General features: G+C 43.4%; 1 long non-coding RNA gene across 1 annotated transcript; it reads right to left on the bottom strand.

The window, feature by feature from the left end:
- Nucleotides 1-1,052: 1,052 nt before the first annotated feature.
- Nucleotides 1,053-12,538, bottom strand: LOC135998715 (uncharacterized). The gene is made up of 3 exons (XR_010607645.1): nucleotides 12,408-12,538; nucleotides 9,399-9,459; nucleotides 1,053-1,084 (listed from the first exon to the last, which is right to left on the bottom strand). It is a non-coding gene; the product is annotated as an uncharacterized LOC135998715 (long non-coding RNA).
- Between the last annotated feature and the right edge of the window lie 9,269 nt (nucleotides 12,539-21,807).

Below are 21,807 nucleotides of genomic sequence, written 5' to 3'. Positions count from 1 at the left end.
AATCCCCCCGCCGGAGCAGGAACACCCAGCTGAGGTTACACAGGAAGGTGTCCAGGCGGGTTGGAATGTCTGCAGAGAAGGAGACTCCACAACCTCCCTGGGCAGCCTGGGCCAGGCTCTGGCACCCTCACCATCAAGAAGTTTCTTCTCCTCTTTCACTGGAACCTCCTGTGTTCCAGTTTGTTTGGGGGAGGAGAACAAGGGAGTGACCCCCAAGCTGCCTCAAAATGGCGGCACCAGAATCACCTCAGGGCTCAACATGGCGGCACCAGAATCCGCTCAGGGCTCAAAATGGTGGTCCCAGGGGAACCAATTTTGGGGTTTTTTGGCCTCGATGCAAGACTCTACACTTGCCCTTGTTATATTTCATCAAATTTTTCCCAGCACAGTCGAAGTCACACCACGGTGCCACCCCACCCAGGAGAAGCACCATCATGCAGTGGGTATGTGGGGCCAAACGCTCATTCCCTGCGCCAGCGTTGGCTGTTCACGTGAGGGATTCAAACAGGGGTGAGGGTCCCATGGGCTTTGTCTGGGCTGCAACGTAAGATGCAAATGGATAACTGTGACTCATGCTCTTGACAAGGCACAAAGGAGGGACAATATGGAAACCTGAAAGGAAATGTATAGCTGGACTCAAGACCATCATGCCGAGAAAGGAGAGGCTGGCCACCAGGAACAAATCTGCTGGTATCTTCCACTTAATGTAATGACAGTCTCACTCATAGGACTATGTTCGCGGCACCCGGTGGGACCAGTTCTGGCAGTATGCTTTCCTTTCAGCTCCAAATGACAGCGTGAGGGCATTGCTAACACAGGAGAAAATTATAAAGTTCTAATCACTAAATTTGGGCTCCGAAGCAAGTGAATCTGTGGCACTGCACATTAAATATGTATTTTTAAAATGCCTCTCAGTGGGTTAATGCTCAGGTGGCTATAGAGCCACCCCGAACCTCACTCCCTGAAATTCAGAGGTGTCCAGCATTGCCCCCACTCATCATTTGTCATTCCTCTTCCATAGATCTACTGGAAGATGAAACATTCGACTCACCTGACTGCTTATCTTTGTTTTTGAGAAAAACACCTGAAACAAAAACACCAAATGAACAAGTTAAAACCATTCGTTTTAGAAAAAGGTTTGGCTTTTGCTTTAGCAGGTAAGGAAAAAGTTGGAATCATCACGAAAATATTATTTCTCACATACTAACGAGAAATAAACTAGCACGCAAAATAAACCACCTACACCACTTCTGTCAAAGTCCGTCCTGACCACAGAGCAGACAAGGTTTTGTGCATAGCCTGGACACAACTTGAGAACTTTCCCAAGGAATATAGAATCCATAGGTCTCAGAGCACTAGACAGCTATTAAACAAACCATCAGGCCCAGTAAAGGTATTTGCAAGGCACCAATATGGATAGAAAATTGAGAAGTAATAAAGTAAGGTAGAAGAGGCAAAAATACGCTAAAACCGGGGGCATTACAAGCTTTCCCAGTTCTAGTTCCTAAGGTTTTCAGAGGAATTTCTAGTGCTGAGGTTGACTAAGTGGGGCTACATTTTTGTTTTGGTTGCAAATTGGAAGCAACTATTTTTATCCACAAGTCCCCCAAAGCATCTGTTTCTAGCTATTTAAGACGTCCTTTTATAAGACCTAGTTAGAGGTATATCATTATTTTTAAATGTTACTCTGCAGTCACACTTAACATTTTATCATCATTACGCGTGTCATTATCTGTGTGTTTGAACTGTGTAATTTGAAGATGAGGAGAAAATCCTCGCAGGGGGTCTGAGAGTTACTTCCCCTTGAGCAAATATTTGGGGATAACACCTACTGTTTGGTACAAGCTGGTGCATCCCCAATGAAAGGAAAAGCAATCTTTTTACAGGTCATGCTTTAAAGTCACCTAGAGAAAGCAACTGTTTGGAAGCATCCAAAGAGCAGGCTAAATCCCCAGCAGAGAAGGAGAATACCCCGCTTGTTCCTAGCTTGTAGTTAAGGCACAGCCGTCTAGAAAAATCTGTACAAATATTGTTTCCTTTCACTGGAAACGCCGTATTCACAATGAGTTCTATTTCTCCCAAGGAGCAAAAGGCGTGGATATATCAAACTGTTTCACGGCTGGACTGTAAGACGGACAGCAGTATGTCTTACTTAATGAGCTACATGGAGTCACAATTACTACAGACCTGACAGAGTAGTAGTTTTGGACCACTTAAGGGTTCATATAATGCGATGTAAATGCAACTCAGGCCATTTAATTGAGGAGGTTGCTTTCATTTGCTGTTTCTGTAACTGATCTACCTTGCTGCTGCTAATGGCTATGGGGATTTTTTATTGCCTCATCACCGCTCTCTCCAAGTGACAGGCAAGTAAATGAGACCTACTCCAACCTCTTCCTATAGCAGGCAAAACACACCCTCTTGTTACTCAACGGTCAAAGTACGTCACCAGGTTTCAGGAGACTGTAAGGCACCAGTAGTAGGATGCTACCACAACATGGGCAAAGCAGCAAGAAACTAAAAGTCTCAACCTCTGGGTCTAAACTGAGAGAAAGACGCATGCAGGAATGATGTCTAAAACTGCATCTCGAAAAAACCAGTCAGATTTGTCACGCAAACAGCAACAAGACACGTAGAATTTCAGTTCTTGACGAGCAACAGCCCCAATTTGACCTAAGAAGGTTTTGGACTTGAAGGTGCTACGCTGTCCAAGAGCGTGTCAAGTGCATGAAGTGGTGAACAGAGTCACACGTTATGAATGGATTGGGTTACATTTTTCACACCTGTCAAGGCCTTCTAGCAAGAAATTTTGTCCTCGATATACCCTATCTTAGAAATCCAAAAGACAAAACAATGCAGCTTCTTGCACCCCGAAGTCAAATCTGTAACAAAGAGACCAACATAAGCAAAGGCAAATTTTAGACAATAACCTACCCAAGGATTTTCAGTTTTGTTTGCCCTACCCGGAGCTGCCCCTGCCTGCCATGTGCCCCCCGGGGGGAATGTGCGCGCACACCTACGCATTCCTTCTGCATTATTCCATGGGAGGTTCATTCCCTTGGCCACCGAGCTTCAAGCAAAGCGGCCCTCTGAGAGTCAGCGCAAAGCGCTTGACTGGCACCTCATCACATTTGAAAGTCAGACATAAATCACGCAAGAAAGATGTTTTGTTAAATGCTGCTGTCGTGTTTGCGTGACTCCAAGCCTTCAAACGAGAAACACCACACCCCAAAACAAGACAATTGACTCTATGCATTATTCTAGACACACAAACCTACAAGTAGGTACAAATGAATGTAGTATGAAATAGATGTTGACGCAGCTAAAGGAAGTCTCCAGCAATTGTCGTTCCCTCTTCCCTTCCCTCATAAAATGAAGCCGTCCATATCAGCTATCCATATCCATATCAGGGGGACAAACCTTCAACCCCAGTCTTCTCCATCAGATTGTGACTGTCAGTCACGAAGCATTTCTCCAGATAAGTGGATTCCGAGAATCAGAAATTATCTATTTATAATTGAATAAAACACAGCTACGTAGCCATACAAAACTGCTTCTTCTTGATCAGCCTTTTGGTGTCGCCAATGGACATTCATCCCTTCGGCATCTAACCCAGAGAAAAATGTACCCTATTTTCATTTCCTAGTGTTGCTGCCCCTCAAGCGCTCCGAACCAGGCTGTTCCTCACTGTCATCGGCCTGGGTAAATAGCATTAATCAGTGTGTCCTTCAAACTTGCCAGCGCATTCATGCCTTTACTTTCAAATTTTAAATTGTTTCCCCCCTTGTAGGTGCACGGGCACTATTTTAACCCTCAGAAAATTACCTGTGTCATTGATCAGGAGCTTTCAGCATTGCAAGTTCTCTACTGAAATCATGAGAGCAGAGCACGATGTTTTACAGGCAGAGGAAGGAAGCCCGGAGAGAAGGAGCAATTTTCAGAAGCTGCCAGAGGAAGTGTACAGCAGAGCCTGGAATTTATCTCCCATCTCGTGGTTCCAGCCCAAATACTTCAACCACTAGATAATCCTTCAGGCCTAGAACACCAACAGTATTTTCAATATCTGATTTGGGCATTTCACACCCTGAATGTGACAGAGCACTCCACATATTTCTGCCTCAGCCGTGCTGTGACAGTTTGCTGGGATCTGAAAAGGGTGACAATTTTTCCAGACACATTATCTTACTGAGTGTCCCTCACCACTCCTTCCCTGTACAACCTCAAAGGGGGAAAAAAAAAAATAATGAAATAATCAGAACCTTAGGAAAATTGTAAAGTAGCGAGCAGAATTTCAAAATAACTTGGAAGGAGAACATTTAAGCACAAACCAGTAAGTTTCCCCGGAGAAGATTTGTAGGGAAGAAGATGGGAGGTCTTCTACTGTCCAAAACATTAGTTTTCAGTAGGTATAAAAATGCCATAGCCGCATTTCCCTTCAACAGAGAACCAGTCAGGAAACAAAGTGAAATATGTTGATTATCATAGCAAGAGTGATGGCCAGGGAGGGAAAGAAGGAGGGGTAAGAGACATGTGTCTACATGCTCAATACCAAAGCACGGAGGGTTGAAGTGAAGCAGATGTATCTCTGAAAGCAGACGGTCTTATTATGGGGAGTGGGAACCCTCATGGTCCATCACCTCTTTGGCCTGAGATAAAAGACAAGTGAAATAAATGCGGTGGCAACTTCACACGTATCATAGAGCCACCTCCTGGGGAAAAACCCTGGCTCTTTCAGCTTCGAACCACAGAAAGAGAAATTGTTCCCCCACTTGAGGTTCTGGCTGCATGTCCCCTTAGAACAGAGTGAAGTGAGCATTTTATCTCCGTCTTCTAAATCTAGGTCACCTCAATCCGTGGCTGTGCTGCTAGTCATACCTCTATGATTTGCCACAGCTCTGGCTAAAATAAGTCAGCAGCAACTTAGGAAATGTCTAACTAGCAAAAGGAGGGGGGTTTTGCAACCCAGTTTGCACAGTCACAGAAGGAGATGGATCACCTACCTCAAGCGATGGCTCACGTAAGGAGAAAAGCCTTTGGGCTCACAGCCACAAGCCAAGAAAATTCACTTATTCAGCAACAGGAGAACGCATCTTTCATTATCACCGTGGTATTCCAGTACAGCTACAAAACTTGCCTCTGGTAATAGGAAACGGGGATGAACAGACTGAGAAAGTGGCAAACTTTCTGGACGCATCCTGATGTCTCTCTGCAAGACACTTGCAGATCTAAGACCAGCATAACCGAAGGAAAAAAGCGAAATCTTAAACCAGTCCTCAAGTTCAAGAAATGTAGTCGTTTCCCTTTCCTTGCTCGTGCGGGATTGTCCCTTAAAAAGGCCCAAGGGATGAACATGTAGAAGATGGTCTCATTTGTCAGAGCAATGTTGATTGCTGGAAGATGGAGAACTGCTTCAGACCTGCTTTAGATTAGGAAGAGACAGGAGAAATAAAAAGAGCATCTGACATGAAAATAAAACTATTTTGGTCACTGTCATCTCCCTTATTTTAAACGAAGCAATTGTGGGCTACGTTTGTTTTGCATTCATAATTAGCAGACAGAACAGATGGCAAAGGCGTCACTTAAAGCCACCCGTCCGACAAAATAACCCAGGCTGCCAGTGCAATTTTTCAGTAGGAACAAGGAATACTTTCCCCTCTTCTTCCCATTGAAACGTATCCCAAAGAAATGAGGCCAGTGAATGTTTGCATCAAGTAGGGGATTCACCGCAAAAAGGAACCCATTGTGTTTTGGAGTGTGTTGATGACTGGCGGAACAAGGAAGAAAAGGGCAATAGCAAACGCATTGCTAAGAGAACAAAAAATAGGAATGGAAACTAGCGATACATTGCCAGCAACATAACAAGGGCCTCAAATAAACTATATATTCTCTCCTCCCTTTAGTCTTGCGGTTCAGGCATAGGCTGGAACTCAGGACATCTGCGTTTCATTTAAAAGACAGCTGAATAGGAAAATCTTTATCAGTGAAGGTATCAGCTGTCCCACGCCCCTACCTGACTTTTTCCATATTAAATGCTCTTATCCTTTTAATACCTAGCTCAGTTTAAGGATACTGGAAAACTCACCGACAATAAGCAAGGCACAAAGTTTAAAGCATCACCCACTGCATACGGACAGTTCATAACCGTGGCCAGGAGAGACTATTTCACCAGAAATCTGGAGCATGAAGCGCACGTATGGCGCTCCCATCCTATTTCCTCTGCCACAAGCGCAGGCAAGGAATGAGAAAAAACCAACTCAAATCACATACTACTTGCTGAAAACATTAAAGTGCTGTTCCTTGACCTGTTGGACAGTACTGTGCTGTGTTTGCCTGTGACACCCAAAATACAGGTATGTGAACATCTCCGAGGAAGAACTTATCCGGGAATTCTCTCCTGACAGTGTGAAAAAGTCCCTGATATCCCTGCTTGTTGGAAAGAAAAAGGAGAGACAGATACTAACATAGTTTCATTCCTTTTATAGCCTTGTGAGGTCCTCCAACAGCCTTGCTGATGGGCTACAAGGGGATTTGGGCATGCCGTTCTCTGAGCACTACGGATAAGCTGTTTCTAGCATGCATGACTGAGCGGTATCAGGACACAGCCTGATGGGCAATATAATAAACATCACAAGCCTCGCCTCACTCATATTGCAAATGTGCCAGCAATCATGAGCTATCGCAGCCCCAAAACCTCCTCTCTGATACTATTAAGATGCTAATAATGGTGAATACTTGTCCAGCTATTGCAGCCACGGGCCTTTTCTCTCAGATACTGCAAATGTTCTAATAATTGTGTGCCTTGATAGCGACTGCAGCATTGAACTCTGCTCTCTCTGATGTTGTAAATACACCGATAATAATGAGGTTTAGTACTACTGTAGCCAGCTCAGCTGATCCTCAGCAAAAGAACAATGCCTAGAGAAAGAGCGTAGATCTCTAGGAAAGAACACAGGCTTAGGGAAAAAGGATAGGTGTCCAGGAAAGAGCGGAGACCTAGAGAAGAAGAATAGGTCCCTACAAGAGGGTTAAGTCCCTAGAAAAGCATGTAGACCTAGGACAGACATCAGCAGGACCCAAAGCTACTATCTCCACCTCCTCCCCCAGGTCAAAGACCCTTCTCTGGGGAAGAGTACGTTGGCTGAGACCTGGATGAAGGTCTAAGACCTAAGATCTGGATGGAGATAGATGTATCTGCCAGAAATATTCAAATAATGTCAGCGCAGAGGCACTAGTGTTCATGCAACAGGACTGGTGCAATGAACAGAGACATTTCTTCCTACCAGGGAGCACAGGACCTTTCTGGGGCAATCACAGTGGAAAATCTCCCCCAAGCACTGCTGCTCCACTCACTATATCCTGGTGCAGGAAAGGGCTCAGCAAGTTCTACAATGTATTCATACATAGTGTTGAGAACATTCAACTTCAAACAGAGAAATCCCAGTCACAGTATTTTATAGGTGAAAAGACTTTAATACAAAGCAGCTATATCAAATGCAAGATACAGTTAATTTATCTTCCTAAACCAGATGTTTCTAACATTTTTGAACACCTTGTTCCTATTTCCTCTCTGATGTACAGCGGAGACTTAACTTTGTTTTTCATTCTTTCTGTGAGCACTGTGCAAGAAACAGACCCATCCAAAACATCAGTGTGACTTCCCCTCAGCTTCAGCCTCAAATGACATTTGCTTTTTGTTACCTCCACCAACTCTAAGCTGCAAAATCTCCCTGCTTTTGCCAGCTGCTCAATAACCCATGAGAAGGACCCCTATATGCTAAGCCATAAGGACACACAGCCCAGGGGCATAGCTTAGTACCCTCCAAATTTAGAGCTGGACGTTGGTCCACTGGCATCACTTTTAAACATTCAGCAACTGCTCTAAATTAGGAAACTGCTCCACAAATGCTCCCAAAGCTGTTTTGCATCTACTGGGAGCTCCCATTAGATTTGGTAGAAAAGGAATAGCTGCTACCAGGATACCGGCCTCACCATTTCTGCAGCTTCCGAAGAAGCCCATGAAAACTTCACAGGGGCTACAACTCTCTCAGGTAAAATTCACACTGCGAGAAATCTGCCCAAATGGTCTCAGGCTTATTCCCCAAAATGACTCAGATGCCTTACACAGAAATCTAAGGTGCCCAAGAGAGTGATTCTCAAAATATCAGACTCAAGTCTTAGCTACCCAGTATACCAGTATAAGCTGGTGTGCTTATTATATGAGCATGCACACAGGTTATTCTTCAGTTCGCAAGCCATATTATCATGTTATCTACCCCCATATGTGTTATCCACTATGTTATGCTATGTGCATTCAATATTTCATCTGCAATAGCACTTGGGGACATGAATTAGACATGTGTTATGTCTTTTAGAACATACTTAAGGAGAGAAGTAGAGATGAATCTCAATGCAAAGAGATTCTCACTCCCACAGTGTTAATTTTTGCCCATAGGCGAGATTCTCAGAAGCACCATTAAGTATGCAGTTACCTCATTCCTACTGTCTAATCCTAATTTCAAGAAGATGAGGTAACCAATCTCACCACCAATAAACTTATTATCACTGTTCCACCCAAATTTCCTCCTTTCTTTTCATTTATTCAATTAAACCTATTCACATCTTGTATGAATGCTATGCATTCATGGCACTTGGAATAACCTTGGTGCTGCAGGTCAGGTAGGCTGGAAGTCCCCCGGATGTGATTTTTCCACAATTTCTTTCTAAATTTGGGCAACTAGGCTGCGACACCTTAAGAATGCGTGAGCAATTCTCACAGCCTCTTGAAAATCAAGCTTTTTATTGATTTTTGCATTTCCGAGCATGCCGGAAAGCCTCAGAACTGCATATTACCAGCCACTTTTGACAATGAAACTGTGATATTGCTTGGGGCTTGCAAAATATAGATAAACATTATCCCAATGTTAAGACATGCTTGCTGATAACAAGTTTAAGGTTCCTTTGGCTTTCTTTCATCCTGTTACTATAAATTCTTGCCCAAATTTCTCAGGAGGGCACAACTCAAATCCATTTAGACGTACCCATGCAGTAATAAATAAAATAATAATTAATAGGTTACTTAGATAAAAGCTTTCCATCTTAGGGCAGAGGAAAGTATTAGTTAATTAATCACCAAGTTGGCATTAACTTATCTTTTGGCACCTACAATAAAATGTAAATCTAAAACGAGCAGTAGGGGGGGAAACAAAGAAATAAGAAGCCAACAATAGTTTTGGAAATGGATGACAAAATCCAAATGTTCTGCCTCACTGCTGCTAAATTAAGCGCAGTGTTATCAGTGCAAAGATTAAAAAAAGAGAGATTTTCCTCTGAACCTTAAGTCACACTTCTTAGCTGCACAGGACATGACAGCAGGAGTGGAGACAAGAGAATTCACTCACCCTGAAAATGAGTGGAAATAAAAAGGGATCCGAGCACTTCTTGATTTCCCCAAACACGGTTCTATAGAGCAGAAAAAGAAAGAAGGTCAGTTCCAGAAACACATGCATAATATTCAATGTATGCATCAATTTGAGTACTAAGGGATGCACCCTTCTCCCATGATTCCACTCCCTACAACCAAACTGCACTTTCTCTGCCTCTTGCTCGGTGTGCATAATGAATAGTCCATTCAGTTCTTGTTTGTTCTGTGATGATTTTCTGGGATTTTTGCAGAAGCAAGAGGGCTCTCAACGTCTCTGTCCATATGATACAGAAATGACAGCATAGAAGACACCGAAAGGGCCACTTTATCTTTCTCAGAGAAACCTGATGATATATTTCCCTCAGAAAAAAAAATGTTGAAAACAATTAGTGCTTTGTAAAATACTGCTAAAAAGAAAGATCTGGCACTTTTACCCCAAATCCAGATGAAAACCAGCAATGGAAATCATTATACACGGGGCCCACAGCTTCTCAGAGAGCCCTGACGACCCCATCCAGATGAAAACTTACTACTCCTATACATACATATACCGCCATTCATATTCTCTTTCCTTCTGTTTCCCTTTTGCCACCACAACGATATGAAATCCAGCAATTCCGCATGTTCTGAATGCACAAAACCCAGTGAGACCTGGTCTTAGCTGCTTTCAAGCCCATTCAGAGGCTGTGTTTTTTCCCCTCAACTTTTCCCATCCACGGTGACTTACAAATCCACAGCAAGCAAAGGTAAAATGTTTCTGGACCTCTAAAGAAAGAGAGGATGTTGGTTTTGTTTGTGGGGTTTTTTTTTCACTGAATCTTGCATTCATTAATTTCATTTCAAGAATGAAGTCAGATTTTTTAATTTTTTTTTTTTTTTTCACGTGGCTGGTTATTTGACGAGCGAAGCATTAGATTTGTGAGTTGTTCCGCAAGCCAAAACATGCTCCCTTTCATTCATAACACTGAGCTGCTCTGCGTTAAACAGCCGATTATCATGAATGAAGTGGGTGTAACTTCCTTGAAATCCTCCAAAGACCTGTCAAAGCAGAGCTACTGCAGCTCCGTTTTCTCCTTGAAGCGCACAGATCATTGGTTTAATTGTTCCACACTGATCTTGAAATATGCTTTCTTGGTTCAAAGCATTAGGTGGTATCATTTTTGGAGGAGGAAAAGGGGAAGGGTGGAGAACTGTGCCTCGGGATAAGAGAGAAAAGCTGGTATATGTCTCAACGATCAAATTTAGATTTTCTTCTGGAATCTAAATGGAGCTTCATCCATTTAAAAGTGTGTCAGCCAAAACCTCACAAATCAAAGCCTGTTTTGCATGGATAATCAAGAGCCTCTGGTTCTTTTTGTAAGAGGAAACATTTAACCCTAAAGAAAAGAGGACCAATCTTATGGTTAAAATTCTTGCTAGTGACTTAGAAAATTTAAATCTGACTCCAGATCTGCCGTGCCCCATCCCATTACAAACCTCTTGGTGCTGCCCCAGTGTTACCACTTTTACAGAGGAACACGCCGGTATTTGCAAACTGTGATTGAGACTGAAAGACTGCACATACACTAATAAATAAATATTCTACAATCCATGTCTATGAATGTGTTTAATATGAAGATCTTTCCAAGGAGGGCTATTATCCTTAAGAAAAAGACCTGCGGCATCTTAGCTATTCATCTTACCGCACATTAGGACACCAATGCCTGGATCTTGGCCAGTAATGAATTGTGACAGTGCCATTGACTTTGGCGGAGCCACTAAATACCTGATCCGCGTCTGATCTCTTGCCGAACATTTTTAAAGACTGGCAAGTTAGAGGTGACTACAGAAAACTCAGTAAAGTAAAACAAAACCATGACTACTAACACACAAGGGTTAGTCTCAGGGAACACTTGGGAAAGTGGAGACCCTACCAAAACACTGCTCCTGCTCCTCCAGACAACTACAGGTGCCCCCAGCGAGGCAGGTTCTCTACCAGCTCCGTCTTGTAAAAATCCACATCTCTTCCCTGCTTATCAGCAAATGGAAATCACAAGACGGTGTCCCAAGGGAATTATTCTGCTCCCATTAAAGCAAGCGAGAATTTTGACGCTGGTTTAAAAGCAGCAGGCTCTGGCTGACATACAAGCAGGTCTGACAGGTTGCGTTTTCCTTCTCATTACTATTACAGGCATGAGGATTCATTTCTATTTATCTTTAGCTGGCATTCACTCCTGGATTTAAACTGCATCTGCGGTTGCATTGCTCTGAAATGTATCACTACTTATGACTCACACGGCAAAGGACACATTTGTAAACTGACCCACCATTGACAAAATCCTCTTTTTCTTCATTTGTAGGAGGCGAGATGAGGCATAGGTTCCTTGTCTGATTCATTTCCTGAGGAAATTTTTACTCTATGCATCTTTTTCAGTCCTTATTCAGTCAGAGAGTAGTGAAGTGATTAATACGAAATCCATGCTTGACACAGAGTGGAAGGAGGATTCATTCAAATTCTTTTAAAACCGGCGCTTAATTAATTGCTTAGAAAAACAACCCATTGCCAAAAATGGGGGGGGTTGTTTTTTCGGCTTTTTTTTCTTTCTTTCTTTTTTTTTTTTTTTTTTTTTCCCAGTTGAGAAAGCTTTTTCAGTTGAGAAACTGATTACAGGCATGCAGCAAAAATGCACGAAGGACAAATCTGGCACCTTTCGAAATCAGCCTCTCGGAAGGAAGAATTAGCAACCTGGACAGAGCTCCAGGCACGTCCAGCTCTCCTGCATCTGGTGCTCGATCTAACTCACTGCCAGCCAGCTCTGGTCCTGGCTAAACACTGCAGAAATCCGAGGAGAGCTGGATATCTACCCCCTCTGACAAACACAGACAACGATCAGAACATTAAAATTGCCAGAAATAAAAGAGAACGCAAAGAGAACCCTGAGGAAGCTGCAGTAAGTTTCTTGACAATTTTTCTCTACCTGATTATTCATATCCAGACAGTACTAACCAAGTCCAGATCGGGATGGGGTTGGGAACAATCCCCGGGGCTTGGAAGGCTGTTCAGAACTTCGCGCTTGGGATCAGGCTCATTTCTCCATCCTGTTAGGGTGGACAATGTCAGCCTACAGAATTAGGGAGAAAAATGAGTGTGTCCTTCCCCTTCATTTCTTCTCCCTCTCTCCCTCTCTGCCTCCACATTCTTCTCCTCTCGTCTTTTTCCCTGCGAGCACTGAATGATGGGATTTTTGACATCAGAGGAAAGTCATCCGTTCTCCACTCCCCCAGCTCCCGTCCTCTTCCTCCTTCTACACGTCTGTTCGTTTGCATACTCATATCCCCACTCACAAAATCAGCTGATCCGACCACATCTAACTAAGCATCCTAAATCCTGCCCAAAGTAGACCAGACTGACTGGTTCATTCACCCTGCTACCAACAAGCCTTTAAAGCACATTTTGTAACTGCCACAGAGCTGGCACCGACTATAGCGAAGTCATTGTTTAGTCAAGGTAAAGTGACCTCTATTTACTCAGACAACTCAGCTGCCTCCAGGGAATAACTGGATTTGAGATAAGTGAAAATTTGCTGGGAAAGTTTCACTTTGGCTGGGCTGATGCTTACTACAATAAGCTAAATGTTTAGTCAGTTCATGCCCTTTCTCCTGCAGTTTCTTCAGCCCTTTGATTTATTATCTGCGACTAGACAGCAAATGACCCCATCCAATTTCAGCGAGCCTGTGCTAAGCCAAAGACAGAAGGGAGACTTGTTCGACTAAATATATTTTCTGATCCCAAATAAATACCCCATTGATTAGCACAAGCCGCCCGGGCACCTGCCATAAGATGTTTATATATGTATTAAAGAATAGCCGTAAGATGTTTATTCGTGTATTAAAGAATAGCATTAACGGAACTTTTTCTACATTTTCCCCCTTAAATAACTCCAGGCATCAGTGCAGGGGTGCAAGTTCATTCCAGCTGCACTTCAGGGTCAGGATAACGGCTGGAGGGGGCTGAGCAACCCCAGGAACCGCGGCTGCAGTGACTCAGGCGTGACCATGAGTCACGACACTTCTCCTGCATCCTCCTTTCTGCAGGGGGGCGGAGGGAGGAATTTCCTGCTGGCCCGTCCTTGTAAATCTCAATGTCCTGTCACAGCGACGCTGCTGGGAGGGTGAGTGAGTGGGAGAACTGGAGCTGCTGCCCAGTCCACCTGCTCTGGAGAAGGAGAGACGGCGCACGTCTGCATGGCATCCCATATACCTACGAATTCAAAACCAAGACGTTTGGTGGAGGTTCCAGAATGAATCCAACCATTAAACACCAGCCGGTGAAAGTCTTCCCAGCTGTCCTTCAAAAAAGTTGAACTTAATTGCAGTTGCAGCTGGGAGGATTTCGCTATCGCAAAAGAACTCAAAACCATGGATGAGCTGTGCCATGATAACTGTGAGAAAAGCCAAAATGTGTGAGAAACATAATTAGCAAGGGAAGGAAAAGTATTAGCCTATGAAGACCACCATCCAGAGCAGATCTAACCTATTCGCCGGTGAAAATCAGTGTTTGGAGTGAGAAACTGCGTGGCAGAAAGGAAAAGAGGGATGGCAGAGGTGGTACCAAGCAGAATTCCTCGTCATACCCCAGGAATGGTGAGACAGGACCGAGTTTAGCTTGCACCAAATACACATGCAGGAGAAAAATGACACAAGAACATTAATAGCACCTACCACACTAGGATTCCGTCCCTTCAGCTAGGCTGGTATAGTTATACAACTTGCCACCAAGTGTGGACACAGTGGGTGGGACTTCTCAGCCTCTCTCTATGCTCAATCACGCACCTTTACATTGGTTTAATTTCATCCCTTCTAGGGCTAACTTTGCTTTCTTTGCTTTCTAGGGCTAACTTCGCTATTTTAAACTTTGCAGGGAAAAATATCAGAGTGTTGAGCCAACGGAGACACAACAGCACATGCATGCAGGGAGATCACCACTTCAGACCAGGACTGTCAAAAGCATTTTAGGAAACTGATACTGAAGGGAGAGTTTGTGAACAGGGAAAACTGAATGGATTTTGGCACATTTTTTAAAAAGTATGGGTTTTGAGAGAGATCAAAGGGTTACAATCCAACTTTCACACCTTATCTGGAAGATGATGGCTCTTGGAGCGGCGTTTGGAGTATATCATATCTGGGAATCACAGACTTCTACAAAAGAATTTCATGAGAGCTCTTCCATCTATAGATCAAGGTATAACCAAATGCAGTGGCAAAGAAACAAAAGCTAAGGCGATTCTGACCAACAACAAGACACTCGTTTTTAACAGCCAAAGGCAATTAACCCCTGGAAGCGCTTCTGGAGGACAGTGGGTGGCTTTCCATCAGTCAACGTTTTAAAACCAAGGATGCATGTTTTTTATCTAGACAGATGCGGTTCAGACAGGGAAGTCTGATGGGCAGCATCACACAGAAGGTCAGAGGAGACTCTGATGAGGATCCTGGCCGCCTCTATAACTACCCAGCCGCTCACCTACTGACTCCCCAGCCCTGTTCCTGCAGTACGTCGCCTTGTTGTTCACGGTCTGTTTCCCCACGGATGACCAGACCCGACCCTGCTTAGATTACAAAAGCTAAAGGGTCCAGAAGTGAGGAAAACAGGAAACCCAAACAGTGAAAATCTCAGCAATAACGTTTCCTAACAAAGACCTTCAGATCTCACTCTCAGCCAACAGCTGTCTTCGTGACGTCCAAAAACGACAGTGTTTGGTGTGGTGAAGACTGCCTTTCTGCCATTTATTTTTACCCTGTTTATTTTTCTATACTGTGACATTTTCATCCTTGTTAAAACCTTGGTCATAAATGAGGGTGCTAATCCAGACCTAAGAAAACATACACGAACGCACGTACTCCATACGCTTCAATTACATGCAACTCTCCCTACAGAAAACCAAACCAATACCTGTGCACCACTTCAGTTCCCCTTTGGGCCACAAAATGGGATTGAATGCTGCAGAGCCTTTTTATTTCAAGCAAACTGAAATGAGATGAACTGTAGTTTGATTTATTGCACCACGAAGTCTGGGACTGCAAAGGAACGCAAAACATTAACCTTTGGGGAAGCGTGAACAAAAAGCTAAAGAGGGAGAAAAGCTTAATTTTGAAGAAAAATATCATGTTTCTTTGCTTAACTGTTTCTGCATTTTAAACCTTACCCAAATTCCCTGACCTAACATCATATACATGCAAACTACAAGTATGGCTGTGACATTCATGTGAGCCCTGTGGGCCAAATCGGTGGGTGGCACAAACTGGCGTAGCTCCCGTGCCATAAGCGAAGACCTTTTCCTAGGTCTCTACAGAGGGAATTTAAGGAGGTCAAAGAGACGTTTTAAGATCTGGATGTTTGGCATTCAAATTTTAAATTTCATCCACTTTTTAGGTGAAATTTGGCTTTTCTCCCTCCAGTACAGGCAGGGCAGTTTTTGCCATTGCACTGCCATCTAGTGATGCCAGGTCGCAAGGCAAAATAGCTGGCAAGAGATGGCTGGACCAACAGCAAGCGCCTGAGTCCTGAAAGGAGGGTCCAGAATGAAACTAAACTCAATTAAACACAAGGAATTGCAAAAGGCACACCCACTGGTGGCCCTCAACCATTTACGGGAAAGATAAGCATTATGCTACATAAGATAACAAAATGCTTACAATAGAAGCGGTTGCACAGAAGCTCATCCATTATCCAGCTCTTATCCATGGTAAGGGACTTTCAGGACGTGCAATTTTGCAACTACAAGTCTCCAAGTCCAGCTACTCAGCTGATACAAGCTGCTATTGCTCTACCTATTTGTAGCTGCATTCTAAGCAAGGCCTGCACAGAAGTTTTTCACAATAATGATACTCTTGCAAGTGCTTGAATGCCTTTGGCCGCGTTTCTTCCAGCTTTACTGGATACATTCCTTGGTATAACTCCCTCTTCCATTCGGCTCAGCTGTAGCAGAACATCTGGGCCAAATTTGTCCTCTTTGTAATTAATTTCAGTGGTTTCCACCATGGACCATCATGATAGTCCACAGCCACCAAAAAACGATTTACTAAGCAATCAGATCGTATTGCTTACAGAAAATCCTCCATGTAACTCCCCATGCTCAAGGACTGGACAGCAAAGTGAAGGCTTAACATATGAACCTGAAATGAACTGACCTTTATGAGTTAAAATCCCAGCCCGAGTGTTTTACTCATCTTGAGGATATTTGCCCTCAGTGGTATGTGTGTCAGAGGGCGTGAAAGTGAGAGTGTCTTGAGGTTAACGATTGTTCATCCTCATAGTGGATGAATCATATGATAACACCACAGCAACATCCTGTATAATTGTCGGGAGCCTCTATTTCTGGCAGCGTGTCCCTAGTCTGCCTCATGAGTAAATGTTATTTGTGCTTTACTATATAAAACCAAAACCAAACAAAACGATACGACGGGATGCTGTTCTGCAGGCACCAGCCAAAATGACAAGTGCCTAATCGAGCCTTCGGTTTTCCACTTCAGTGATGAATTATGTGATGAAGTTAATACGTCTGAGATGGATATCTCTGTTCTTCATCTGATTAGTACATGAGCAACTCTCCACATGTGAGTAACAATATTTGTGTTTCCTTAGCCACAACTGAACTCAGTGGGACTATCACATACATAAAGATCTGGGACATCACTTGTGATGGGAAAAATCAGGCCAATGGTGCAACGATCTTTTTGCATGGAATAAAACCAGCAAAACCCTTGAAATCCGGTAAAACTTTCCATTCAAAAACTTCAGAACAAATTTTTTAGTTCTCATTAGAAATAACCTTTTGCTTTGACATTTACTAGCTTTATGATTATATCTTCATAAATCAAAGAAAAATTCGGCATCAACGCAGAATCTTTTAAATCCATCTATGGTGAATACATATTATATATTTTTAAATACTAAATATTTTGATGAAATAGTAGATTCTGTTCCAATGCATTTTTTTCTGAAGAAGGAGAGGGACAGGTAGAGGAAAAGCTTCTTCCAGGGAATTTCAAAGTATGCGACTGTTTCTGAAAATAGCCAAGTTTTCATTCTTTTGCAAGAGTTATCTTGCATTTAGCTCTAAAAATATTTCGAAAACGCCACCCAAGTTCACTACGTGATTACCATTATTATTTTTTTATTTTCATTGGAAATGCTTACTTTCAGTGTTTTAACCACTACCTGCAGTAGAAATTTACAGGACATTCACACTAATAAGAACAAGCTTTTTAAAACAATCTAGGGGATTAGCCACACATCTTCCATTAATACTAAAATACTCTTGACTGCTTTACATTCTCATGAGATTAATTTTAAGAAAGTCTATTTAAAATTAACGTAGAAGTGGGCCAATATGAGAGTGTGGGATCTGAAACCCTTTTCATTGTGGTGAAAGCAGATTGGAATTTCTGCATGTGCTCTGGATTCTGAAGAGACTTTAAATTAATTAATTCTGCATCAAAAAAAAAGGAAAAGGCAAACTAAAATCAAACAAACAGGCAAATTAGAACAGCAGAAACAGAAAGCAGAAACACTTTATGAGGTCATGGGATTGGACTGGATGATCTTTCGAGGTCCCTTCATATTCTGTGATTCTGTGATGTTTATTATTTTGGCTTCAAATCTTTGGATCATCTGCTCACATTTTGCTCCTTTAAAATTCCAAGCCTTAATCTAAACCTGGGCCTAACACAAACCCGAATTCAGGCACCCCCTGGGCCAAGGGTTTAAATAAACCACCCGCCGCAGGACCAGCCGGCCTGAGCATTCCTCGCTACAAAGCAAGAAAAAAAAAAACCCTGTCAAATTCAAAAAAGAATCTCGACTGCTGCCTCCTCATTTCCTGGCTGCGGCCGAGCCCGGAAATAGCTCCATTTCCTGAGCAAAGCCGTTCTCCGGGGAACGCGGCCTGTCTGCAGCCGGCAGCCGCGGGATGCTCGGCCTGGACCGAGGCTTTAAGTCTGAGCTGAACAGCAGCACCGCAGCGTTAGACTCAGCAAGGGCAAGTGTAGGGTCTTGCATCTGGGCAGGAACAAGCCCGGGTTCCAGTATAAGTTGGGGAACGAGCTGTTGGAGAGCAGTGTAGGGGAAAGGGAGCTGGGGGTCCTGGGGACAGCAGGGTGACCATGAGCCAGCACTGGGCCCTTGTGGCCAGGAAGGGCAATGGGACCTGGGGGGGATTAGAAGGGGGATGGTCAGTAGGTCAGAGAGGTTCTCCTGCCCCTCTGCTCTGCCCTGGGGAGGCCGCATCTGGAATATTGTGTCCAGTGCTGGGCCCCTCAGGTCCAGCAGGACAGGGAACTGCTGGAGAGAGTCCAGCGCAGCCACCAAGATGCTGAAGGGAGTGGAGCATCTCCCGTGTGAGGAAAGGCTGAGGAGCTGGGGCTCTGGAGCTGGAGAAGAGGAGACTGAGGGCTGAGCTCATTCATGGGGATCAATATGGAAAGGGGGAGTGTCAGGAGGATGGAGCCAGGCTCTTCTGGGTGACAGCCAGTGCCAGGACAAGGGGCAATGGGTGCAAACTGGAACACAGGAGGTTCCACTGAAAGAGGAGAAGAAACTTCTTGATGGTGAGGGTGCCAGAGCCTGGCCCAGGCTGCCCAGGGAGGTTGTGGAGTCTCCTTCTCTGCAGACATTCCAACCCGCCTGGACACCTTCTGTGTAACCTCAGCTGGGTGTTCCTGCTCCGGTGGGGGGATGGCACTGGGTGAGCTTCCGAGGTCCCTTCCAACCCCTGACATGCTGGGATTCTGTGATACAAACCTTTGGATGTTCTGGTAAGAACACCAAATAACATCGGGCTTGCCTGAATGTTGTCTTTGCCAAGCACTTGGCATCTCAGAGAATCAGGCCTGGAGTAGCTGTGAAATTCAAGAGTTCTCACATCCTTCTACATGTTTGGTTTGGTTTTTTTTTTTCCCTTTTCACGTCCTTCTTATTTCAAATGACACACTCATCTCGTGGAAGGGGAAGATGTTTTTGTCAGATTCTTGTCTTTACCTGCAATACACTATATGCTTACCTGGGGAAACGGTGGAGTCACCGTCCCTGGAGGTGTTTAAAAGACGTGTAGATGTGGTGCTTAGGGACATGGTTTAGAGGTGGACTTGGCAGTGTTAGGTTTACGGTTGGGCTCTATGATCTTAAAGGTCTTTTCCAACCTAAATAATTCTATGAGACATAAGTTGCCAAACAAGATGGGAATATAAAAATGTGGTGTTTTTTTTTTTTTTAAAATATATATAGATATATATAGATATATATATAAAGACAGAGGAGAGCATTATCAACAGCCAGAGTCTGTGTTCAGTGAAATCAGAGGTAACTCCATAGCCCCCCATATTTAAAGGAGAGTCTCCTTAACCTGTGTTCTGCATATAGGGTACCTATTCGGTCCTATTGGCTATTTTCCTGCAAAGCACAGTCACTTCCCACAAGAAAAGCAATTTATTAAGACAACATGAAGGCTTCGTTTTAGCAGAGTGGGAAGAGATCTAATAGCCCGGAGGGAGGGGAGGAAAGATGGATGAACACAGACGACTTCTGAGAAACTCTGCAAATAGGTGGAGCGATTCACAATCCAATAAACCCCACAGGGAAAGCCTTATCTTTCCTTCCCGCACTGGAAATCCATTCTTCCTTGGCTTTTTCTGACCAGGCAAGTCTCCAATTATCCAGAGAAGTGTAAAGTCCAAAAGAATCCGTATACTTTTCAGGTATTCATCTTAGATTGCTCTTGTCAGTAGAGAAGCTAACCAGTATTGCAGAGATTTTAACAAATTACCTTCGCAATGTCTACGGGAAGAGACTGCCCATGGTTACAGTTTGAGTCATATTCAGCTTTTAGCTGTAACCATCTAAAAGTTGGCTTCCAATTCTCGTCTGATTTCTATATCACAAATAAAGAGATACAGGCACCTGTGGGGACAAATTGACCAACCCTAAAGCAGAGGGGAATGACAGATACAAATCAGCCCAACCCAAAGCAGATGGAAATGACAGACACTACCAGTTGCCCCCCTGAGTAGCAGCTTGGTCTAGACAGCCCGATTTTAGATGACTGAACTTGGTCAAGAGAAATCTCACTCACAGACGCAGTTTAAAGAAAAAAAAAGTATATATATATATATACACACACATATATATATAAAACGACCTAACTCCCAGTTGACCTCTGCATCATTCTACGAAGACGATGTCAGTTGATAAAACTGTGCGGAGCTTAATTGTTGAAAATATCACCTCAACCTGACCAATGCATGATCCAATCAATCGGCTGAGCCTTCACAATTTTCACCCACAAAACATCTTTGCTTTGGTAATTATCAATCACCCTTATGCAGAAAGGTTCCTCCAATTTTTTTAACTGCTCAGTCCTTTGAGAGACAGATGAATTTTAATGATTTGGATTATTAACCTAAAGGTTGATCCAGACTGGGAGGAACAGAATAATTTGTTTAATCATTATTATTATTTATAATTATTTAACATAGGGGAGAAAAATATCACCTTAAATGTCATCATGATGCTTTTTAATTGCCTCAGATGAAATTCAGAATAATCATTGCTCTGTAAATGTATACAGATCTAATTTTAAACACCCTAAGATGCTGGATATTTATCTGGAAAATGCAAAGAATGTATATTCATTACTGTATAGGGAGTTACAAAGACAGAAAAGAATTGATCGACCATTTATTGAAAATTAATTCTTTTCCCAATTCACAACTGGGCTGTAATTTGACATGAGGCAGAAAAACAAGCTGAGCCAGGTAATTTTTCTAATTCATTAATTCCAGGACTTTAGTAAGTGTCCTTTATGAAGAGGTATGCTTTACGGATGCGTATAACATACTTCTGTGTGGCCGTAATTTGTCATACATCTGTTGTGGAGTTATCTGCACTCAGAACGGTCACACTGAGGGATGCCCACCCTATGGGGAATTTCAGTATATAAGGAATATTGGTACCCACGCTCCCCATGCAGAAACATCATTGGCATCTCTCAGCCCACCCTACTGACTCGTGCAGGCAGCGAAGAGTCTGGGATCAGCCTGTAACCTCAGTTCTCCCGCAGCGAGACGGTCTCCAAGAACACATTGTGGTACCTAACACCGTCGTACCACCGGCTATAAGGATGCACCCCATGACAGCACCTCTGCACTTGAAGTAACAGCCTTCTTTCTGACAGGAAACCTTCTACAGTAAATAACAATTAAACAAATAAACAAAAACGGAAAGAAAGAGCTATCAAGTACTCCGGTAAGTTAGTAAAGGGTTCAATAGTCCAGTGCCAGGCGAGATGGTAATGGACCTTAGTCCAGCGCAGCCACGAAGATGCTGAAGGGAGTGGAGCATCTCCCGTGTGAGG

This window comes from Caloenas nicobarica, chromosome 26 (genome assembly GCF_036013445.1).
Source record: "Caloenas nicobarica isolate bCalNic1 chromosome 26, bCalNic1.hap1, whole genome shotgun sequence".
In the NCBI taxonomy this organism is placed as follows: domain Eukaryota; kingdom Metazoa; phylum Chordata; class Aves; order Columbiformes; family Columbidae; genus Caloenas; species Caloenas nicobarica.
Note: the sequence above shows the minus strand (reverse complement) of the source record. Positions and strands in the feature narration are given on the sequence as shown.